General features: G+C 35.1%; 1 long non-coding RNA gene across 1 annotated transcript; it reads right to left on the bottom strand.

Moving 5' to 3' along the window:
* Positions 1-565: 565 nt before the first annotated feature.
* Positions 566-1,556, bottom strand: LOC133728383 (uncharacterized). The gene is made up of 3 exons (XR_009855828.1): positions 1,428-1,556; positions 1,175-1,223; positions 566-642 (listed from the first exon to the last, which is right to left on the bottom strand). It is a non-coding gene; the product is annotated as an uncharacterized LOC133728383 (long non-coding RNA).
* Positions 1,557-10,010: the final 8,454 nt, after the last annotated feature.

Below are 10,010 nucleotides of genomic sequence, written 5' to 3'. Positions count from 1 at the left end.
TGGTATGCATACATTCTGGAAACTAAAATTACCGAATATTCATGAAAGTACGAAACCATAAAATCTACATCCAAAATCATTCATTACAATTTCCATTAATCCACCATTGTCTCATGTACACAAACCTAATCATGAATATCAATTCAAAATGACCCATATCTACTAATCTGGACATGCAGACAAGTCCAAATGCTTAAAGAAGGAAGAATTTCTACTAGACACAAGTTAATAAAAGAACTAGCTAGCCATACTGCTGTACCAGTTTCACAATCTGATCATGAATGGAATCACCCGAATCATAGAAGTGGTCATCGAAGACGGAAGGTATTCCAGGGTGTGTGAGTATATATGCATCACCCTGCAGATAATATGCACATAGAATGAAGTTATATCCTTGTTTTGCTGGATCAGATATCATGCAACCAAGGACAAAGCAGTTTAGCAGAATAATAAACAAAATAGCAAAACATCAAGCCACATTACTCAAGTGTCCTTACCAAAGAAAAGAAAAGAAAAAAGCTTACCAAAGCTTGATGAAATTGTCTTTGCTATTGTGGGCATCCATGAAAATGATAGCCAGTAAATAAGGATCCATTTTCTTACAGCAAGCCAGCACAAAGAGCAAAATGATGTCTTACAGCCCTTTGAAGCAAATCAGAGAATAGATTAGAGAACATATTAGCTTGCAAGAAAACAACAAAAACCTTCAAACGACGAGCTCAATTAGAGCAAGAACATAGCAAGAAACAAGATGATACCTCATGACTAACAAACTAACTAGAAGCAAAATCTTGACATCGATTATATTTCAAACAAACATCTTTCATGGCTTTACGTGTTCCCTTATAAGAAAAGAATAAAATAAAAAATTTAAAAGCTTTCAAACACCATAGTAAGAATGCTAAAATAAAGCAACAAGTGCATATTGACCGAGAGTTGACTACTAGATCTGCTTTATTCCCAGCTAGTGCCATGACCATATTTGGATTGCCTTGTCATAAGAGAATGATCCAAGTAGATAGAATTAGCTATATTGAAAGACGCAAACTCGCATAGAAAGTTAGTATACAGAGTACAACACCTAAACAAAACTAAAATTAAAGTTATAGCCAAAAATTGTTTAAAGCAGCCAAGGACTGAGTGAGTTTAGACAGCAAGAAAGTGCGAGCAATACCTTGTCATTTCAGTTCTAGCACCCATTTTTTTGCTCGCTCAAATGAGGCCTACAAGAGAAAAAATAAAGTTGAATTTCTGTTTAAGGCATAATCAAGTAGCAGAACTTAGAGCTTTCCTGGCACTATCCCTATATTCAACATATGAAACGGAAAAGAAAATTTCAAATGATACTTAGTTACACAGAAACAATTGTCAGCTCGGGAAGACTAAAATATTTTCATTGTTTTAACTTTTATTTTTCAGAACTAGACCTCTTCACAAAACGCAGCAAGGCTGACGTGCATTCCTTCACCTGCCACAGAATAGAATTGCCAGAGCTCAGTACTTTCAGCCCTGAAGCCATTGTATGGTATTATAATGTGAGGTTAGTGTTTTTGATAATCTCAACCTAGTTGGTTTAGAGTTTGAAAATTAGACAGCTACATGAAGGTGTCTCACAGTCAAGAACCTAGTAGTCAAAAGTGTGGGTGTTCAGATGCAATGCAAACATTGTCAAAAGGAAACAAGTTTTTAAGTATAAATTGATTGAAACAAGTTTCAAAGTACTACACAATTTTGATTCTCCCGAAAGGTGTTATAGCCAAAGCAGCCAATGAAGATCAAACATCTAGAATTTGATCATATGCTTGGTATGTTACAAGTAAAAACTCCAACTTGAACAATGCCTCCAGGACTTCCAGCCACTCCTTTTAAATGAACTGTTTGAATGGAATCAGTAATTAGAGCCTGAGGAGCCAGAGACCAACTTTCCTCTAATATATCCTGAGGAAAGTAAAATTTACAATGAAACATTGTCAACTGAAATAATGGCATCCTTATATACAATCCCTCGTACTATTGTCCAACAAAACATATAATGATATTTTTACTAGAAAGCAGACATAAAATAATACCACGCTATATATCCATGCGTCGTATACTACATGTTGCTACTAATGCACAGACAAACTAAACATATACACAAATATAATACCCTGAAATATCATGTTATGCAGCCAAACCTGTTGGTTATAAGGCTCTGTCAAAGAAGAATTTTCAGAAGCCAATGACTCAGCTAGAGCACGTGAAGCCTCGAGTGCTCGTTGCAAAGAAAACTTTTATTGTGTCAAATCTTCAATGTGCTGCATAACATGAAACGATAAATGCAGAACATACATTATCAAAAAATTATTCCAACCAAATGAGCTCAGTAGAGCAAATTTACCATTAAGTTTAAATGTACAGAAAGCAAAAGTGTTAATTAAAGCTTTCTCTTTGCCAGTATTCCAACCTAAGATCTTCCACAAAAAGACAGAATAATTGCTCACAAACTATAATTCAAACATAGAATGGTAATGAAACTTAATTAACTAGGTGACTAAAGAAACTTAGCACATAATGATTTAGAAAGATGAAATCATCTCACTAAAAAAAGGCCAAATGGATCAGGTGAATAGGTGTTGGCTTGGTAAACTTATCCTTCTCTGCTATGCTAAAGCTATTTTTTTTTTCTTAACAGAACAATGGCAACCTTGAGAAGTATTCTAGGAGCACATATGATCCAAATAGCCCCCAGTACCTTCCTGATGCATTTGAAAGACAGGTACTTCATGCTCCAACAGTATATGTCAGTATCTCCATGTTATAGACTTCATTACAATCTACATCTTTTCATTCTAACTGTAGCCATGTTTACTACCCCTCAAAAATTATATCTCACAACTATGTCATCAATATAACTTATTACTTGGGATGAACTTTAACAATCAACCCTATATTTCCATCAGACAGGAATTTCAATAAATCAAACTGCAAATCATTCCATTCCTTCTTCATGCTACATGTGTATTGAACAAGGGCTCACAGTGACCAACTACTTAAATGCTTGAGGACATTTTTAGGCTCTAAATTAGATACATGTATATATATTTTAAATGGAGAAGAAATGGAAACAGTGGACATTGTAAATATTCACTAGCAGATAATAATAGAATACAGTACCTGTTCCAAAGCTGCAAAATCATCATTTTGCTTAGATGAATAGAACTCCTGTTTTCTGTCCACGCTACTTTCAACTATTGGCCTCTGCTGGTCCACCCCAGCATTAGTTTTCCTTCTCTAAATCTGAAAGTTACAGGATCACCGAAGTCTGCAGTACCACCACGCATGCTTTTCCCAACTTCTTGAGCAGACTCTCTTGCACTGGTACTAGGTTGAATCAAGTCTGATACGAATCTCATAACATAAATCCAGTCAGAATCTTACTCCAACCAAACGAATCAGAGATATTGTAAACAAACACTACAATTATTGCCACATGCTTACAGTTCAGCAATCACAGATAACAAAACCTACACATGTCAAACCCAAATACCCATAATTTTAAACTCAAAAACCCAGTTAAAAGATTCAAACTTTATCATGAAAAACATAAACACAAACCATTATCAAATCCCAGAACACTACACCCTCAAAACCCAGATAAAAAACCAAACTTTCTTCAATTAGAAAGCAGAGATAAAGTTTCATGCCTAATATCAACCACAAAAACATTTACAAAATTATCAAAATCATTTTCCCAACTCAAAAAGGAACCAAACATTCTTTCAAAAACTAACAGAGTCTAATATTAAACTGTGACACAAAACTTACAATGGAATTCGCCGATCTTTCCAACTAATCCCCCAGTTCACATCATTCAACCGCACAGGCTTAACCTTCCCACTTGGCAACCAAGACCTCACCTTCTCCAGTTCACATCAGTCAAAATATCATCCAATTTCCTAATACACTCAAGAGTTGAAAAGGTCGAGAACAAAAAAGAAGGAATGAAATTTTAAGTTCTAAGAGAGAAAAATTCATACAAAAAAAATTAAATGAATCAAGAAAGTAAAGTGAGAAAGCAAGAAAACCTAAATACCACTTCGAAGAGAAGAGAAGACCCACCTTTTCTTAGCAGAGGGTTGAGGAGTGGGTCGTCGTTCTTGAAATCGAGAAGGTTATCAAAGTCCATCATACCATGAAGAGAGGCGCAATGTAATAATCGCCTTGCAGGTACTTCCAGTACCTGGTGACCTTTTATCGATAATCAAAGACGATATCGGAGTCTCGATTGAGGGATTTGCCGACATAAATATTATCGACGACGCCTCCCCGGGATCCTACGGCGATGTTGTTGTTATCGGCCTCTTTGCCCAGCCTGTATAAGTAGCTCACAGAGTCCTCACTCCTCACCACTTTGCCTTCCCTTCGCCCCACGAGTCCAGGCCAGGTCGCACCTCCTCCAGCCACGCCTCGAAGCATTGCCTTTGCGAGAGAGATTTCATCAATTTCAATCTGCAGTAAGAAAAATCATGAGAAAAATGTAAGAAACCAGACAAACCCCAAAATCAGAAGAACCCTAAATGCCCAAATTAAAAAAACCATTGTTTTTAGGAGAGCAGCCTTCTGGGGATTGGATCTGAACGGAGGGTTGAGCCGGAAGAGGAAGAGGCGGAGTTTGGGGCATGTTGGTTTTTGATTGAGAGTGATTGTGGTGGCTGTTGGAGAGGTTGCGGGGTTTGGGGAAGGAAATGAGAGAGATGGAGAGGAAGACGGGGTTTTATTGAAGGAGAGAGAGTTTTAGACAGAGTTTGTGGGAATGAAAAAACACGAAGGGTTTATGTTATGCCAAAAGAGACCTAAAACCAAAAAGGTCAAACTCACCTTATTCAGACAACACTTATATGTTGTCTGAATATCACCCCATTGATTAGTCAACTATAAGGTTTGGGCGCTTAAGAGGGAAAAGACTCAACTTGTTGGAGGGAAATCTAAAATTTCTGCTAGGGTTTTTTCCCATCTTTTCAAACAACATATAAGTGTTGTCTGAATGCTCACCATTTATCCAAATTTGAGATAGGAAATCACCACCTTCTACAACTACACAAATGTGTTGTCTGAATGCTCACCATTTTTCCAAATTAAACCAGTATGGTTTTAGTGTATATTCAGACGACATAAAAGAAAATTATGTCGTCTGAAAAACTCAGACGACATAAAACAAAACTTATGTCGTCTGATGCGTGTCGTCTGAAGGCCTTTTTGGCATAGTGAGGGAGTCTAGTGGTACTTGTACTTTCCCTCAGTTAGCCCCTTTAGTACTTTCGTCCATTATTCCATTAAAAATGCCTATGTGGAAGCCATGTGGCAATCATGTGGGAAAAACATCAAGGGTCAAATAGTCTTTTTATTTATATTGATTTATAGTATTTGATGTATTTTATATCTATAATTTAAAAAAAAAATTTGACATATAAAGAAAATAATACTAAATTCTATTTGTCATGTTCTCAGAGTTCTCGTGGCAATTCACCTCACTATCTCAATACCTGTATTTGTGTTTGGTTCTTTTACATAAAAATTTTAATATATATTAAAAAAATTGATCAGGAATATATACACACACACACACACACACATATATATTAGGTTGGGTCAACTAATGAGAAATTTTTTTCTTTTAGAATTATTAATGAGATTTATCAATAGATACAGCAGCTAAACCTAGATATTCAACAAACTTTTTGTTTTTAAAACTTAGTTTAGTTTCTTTTAATTTAGTTACTAAAAGTTTTGTAAAAGAATAAAAAAATATTTATTTTATAATATATCCTTATTTTAACTGAATTAATTTATGGAAATACTAAAAGGGTTAACGGAGGGATAATACAGGTACTACTGGACTTCCTAAAAATTTGTAGGTACCAATAAGTGCATTTCGTGATAGTTCAGGTACCATATGAGGATTTTACTCTTTTGCAAAATCATTTCTTTGGATTAAGGTCAAAACTTCTAAACAGCTTATGCAAATAACAACCTCAAGCGGTACTTTGGTGTGTCCTTGCAATCTCATGGTCTTGTTACACAATCATTCCATGAATGCAAGATTTGCTCTTAATCTCTCCTTGACATATGAAACTTCCGCATGCATCCTCAGCAATCTTGTTAACTTTCTCCACTTCCTCAATGGGGGAAAGAAGAGGCCCAAGGTAATCATTTCTATTTTCCTCTCAGTGTTCAAATTTTCACCACAGACAGTTTGATGGGGTCGACAGTATGGAAATTCCTTGAAGTAGTTCTTGGCAAGATAGGTTTTGATCAGAGATATGGGTCGACCTAATTATGAGTTGTGTCTCCACCACCTCTCTTGTAGTTCTTTTAAATGGCAAACCTGAAAAAAATTTCAAGCCTACAAGAGGTCTTCGTTAGAGAGACCTCCTTTCTCCATTCTTGTTTCTCTTTGTGACTGTTGTTCTTTCTAGAATGATGATCAAGTTGTGTCCAAAATCACAGTTGCAATCTGTCACCATTGGTCCCCAAAAGCCTTGTTATTAGTCACTTATTCTTTACAGACGATTCGTTGTTCTCAAGGCAACTCTTCAAAACTGTGAAATGCTTTTAGCTCTTCTCCATACCTACTACATTGCTTCTAGTCAGCTCATTATTATGGAGAAATCTTCCCTCTATTTAAGTCCTAATACACCTACAAAAATTAAACTCTTACTGAGCTCCATTATGCAAATCTTAGTAGTTGAAAACCTTGTGTAAATACCTTGGTCTCCCAACTATCTAGGGGAGATCAAAAAAGGCAGCCCTTGGATACATCAAAGACTGTTGAAAGAAAGGCTAAAGGTTGGAAGCAGGAAACTCTAAGCCAAGCTAGAAAATAAGCTCTTACCAAATCGGTTGCAGCCGCAATCCCAGCTTATCCCATGGCCTGTTTCAAATTTTCTCAATCACTCTTTATCGCCAACTCAACTCCATCTTAGCAAATTTTCTCCTTTATTTCCCTTCTTCATTTCTTGGTCAAACATCTTAAATTTCCTACAAAAAGGAGGAGAATATCAGAATTATTTAGAGAAAATAATGGGAATTAAAATGTAAAGACCGCAAAAAGGTCGACGGTGAGGAATCCTGATCCAGCTAGGATTTTTGATGAATTTTGCATTTTCCGCCTATTTCACTTCAAACACTCTACAAGACTCTGAAAATGACTCAATGACTCAAAACACGAAACTAAGGGAGAAACAAGGCAAAAATGGGGCATACACTCATTAATATCGTCGCACTTTGTGCTCCTATCAGCTTGTAAAATCTTACCGGGTTTGTTGTTTCAACCCGGTGCACTATTCCATGGTGTAGGGTTTATTGTACAGGTCGAAGTAGCAATCATTGAAGCTGAGGTTTGGTTGCGGTTGTAGATTGGATGTAGGGGTGTACGTTAGTGTTATTCTTCCGCTGCGTAGTGAGTGCGTTTACTTATTGAATTGTCATCAGTTTAATTTGTAAACCCTCTGTAGATTAATATGTGACTCTAAAGAGCGAGTCCATATTGATGTTGGTGAGCTCGATTTGCTTTATCGCTTACTTTAAATGAAAATTTTACTATGTGTTTTTCTTGTGTTCGTTAAGTTTCGCGTTTCGGACTCAAATATCTTTATTCGAAATTCGAGGCATGACAAATATTGTACAAAGATAGCGTTGCATGTGTTTCTTAGGTTTGATATTTCGGTAATCTAGCTAAGGGTAGAGTTTCCACAATCCTTGTGGTTACAATACTCAAACTTTCCTTTATTGAAGCTTAACCTCCTATATTTGGGAGCAGGATAATAAATTGCATACACAATCTATCAAGGTAATGTGTCCATATTAAAAAAAATTAAAAGTTGGTGTTCAAATTGTAGACCTGTGAGTGAATGGGCCAACACCTTTAAAGCAAACCTTTTTTTTTATGTTATATCAGAAGGATACACACACACACACACACACACATATGTATATACATATATACATGTGTGTATATATCTACATATATACATATGTATATACATGTGTGTGTGTATAAATGTATGTATAGGATCTTTCTTAGGTAAGAATATCCTTACCTAAGCTTATGGAACGGATTTCCAGTTTTTTGCCACTTTTCGATCACATATTCACATCTTAATCGTTCAGTTTTGAGGTTCTAATGTATAGATCATCTCTGCAAAATTTCAGCCAAATTGATTATCGTTAAGGCATCCAAAACCGCAATTTACACGAACGAACGGAATCTATCAAACCGGAACCGTTCGTGTACATTGTTGTAAATTGCAGTTTTGAATACCTTAACGATCATCAATTTGGCTAAAATTTTGCATAAATGATCTATATATTAGGACCTAAAAATTGAATGGTTAAGATGTGAATATGTGATCGAAAAGTGGCCAAAAAATGGAAATCCGTACCTAAGCTTAGGTAAGGATGTCCTTAGCCAAGAAGGACTGTGTGTGTGTGTACGTATATACATATATATGTATATATATACATTTATATATAAAGATATACATATATTTTCTAGAAATTATTACCCAAGACCAACTCCAATAGATTTACAATTTGAAGAAGTAAAACTTGAAAACATGTTGGATATTCTACTAGTACTTTGTATGTGTGGAATATAGATGGCATGAGTGAATATAGAATCATACAACACATCAATGAAATGTTGATGGTTAGCAATGTTTACAAAAGTACAAAGACAGATAGAGAAATCGGTTATATGCTCGTAGCAGGATTTACTGGACAATTAAAAGGTTGATGGGATAATTATCTCACATCTGACCAATGCCATCAAATCCTAAACAGTGTCAAAACAGAACGAACAACTGGTGCGATGATTGTTGATCAACAACATCAACTAGTAACAGATGTAGTAGCAACTCTTTGTTACTCCATCATGACTCACTTCATAGGTGATCACAAAGCAATCAAAGATAGAATGGTCGAAACCCTCACAAATTTAAGATGTAAGAAACTCCAAGATTTTCGTTGGTACAAAGATGTTTTTCTCTCAAAAGTCATGCTTAGGACTGACTCAAACCAACTTGTATGGAAAGAAAAGTTCATATAAGAATTACCAAATCTTTTTGCTGAAAAGGTTAGACAAAAATTAATTAAAACAAATATATGGTAATGAAATTCCTTATGGAGACTTAACCTATGGACAATTAATCAGTACGATCAACACCACATGTTTAGAACTCTGTAATGATATTAGGTTAAAAGCCCAAATGAAAAGAAAACAAATCACCACAAAGAAAGAACTAGGATCTTTCTGTGAACAATTCGGATACCAGTCCATCAAATCTCCTTCTGGGAAAAACCCAAAACATCATAAAAAAATATCCAAAATACTATAAAAAAAAAAAAACATAAATCAAACCCAGAGAAGAAAATCACTACTAAACCTTATACCACCTCTAAGAAATACAAAAGAAAATTTGTTAAGAAAGACTCAGGACAAAACTCAAAAATTCCTATTTGATACAAATGTGGTAAAGTAGGACATTACAAAAAAGATTATCGTTTCAAACAAAAGATTAACTGTCTAAACCTTGATGAAGAAATAAAAAATAAAATTCTCAAAATTATGCTTGACTCAGAATCAGATAGCTCTGCTTATGACAATTCTAAGTCAGAAGAAGCTCTACAAATAGACGAAATTAACTTCTCGAAAGCTTCAAGTTCCGATGAAGAAGAAACAAAGTGTAAACTCTCAAGAGAAGATATAAAAATCTATAATTGTAAAAATAAATAAAAAATTCAAATGATTTCTTGAAAAACAAAAAATGAATTTTTAGAAATAGCTTCAAAAATAGAAGACACAGAACTTCAAGCCCAATTTCTTACTACCTTCAAAGACCGAATGAAAGAAGATATGGGAAAAGACACTTAGTCAACTGATCAACTGATCTCTATAACATAAAAGATATTTTCCAAAGATTCGATAAAAGACAAAAACCGGAAATAACAATTCAAGATTTTCAACAAGA

The sequence above is a fragment of the Rosa rugosa genome, chromosome 2 (genome assembly GCF_958449725.1).
Source record: "Rosa rugosa chromosome 2, drRosRugo1.1, whole genome shotgun sequence".
NCBI lineage: Eukaryota > Viridiplantae > Streptophyta > Magnoliopsida > Rosales > Rosaceae > Rosa > Rosa rugosa.
Note: the sequence above shows the minus strand (reverse complement) of the source record. Positions and strands in the feature narration are given on the sequence as shown.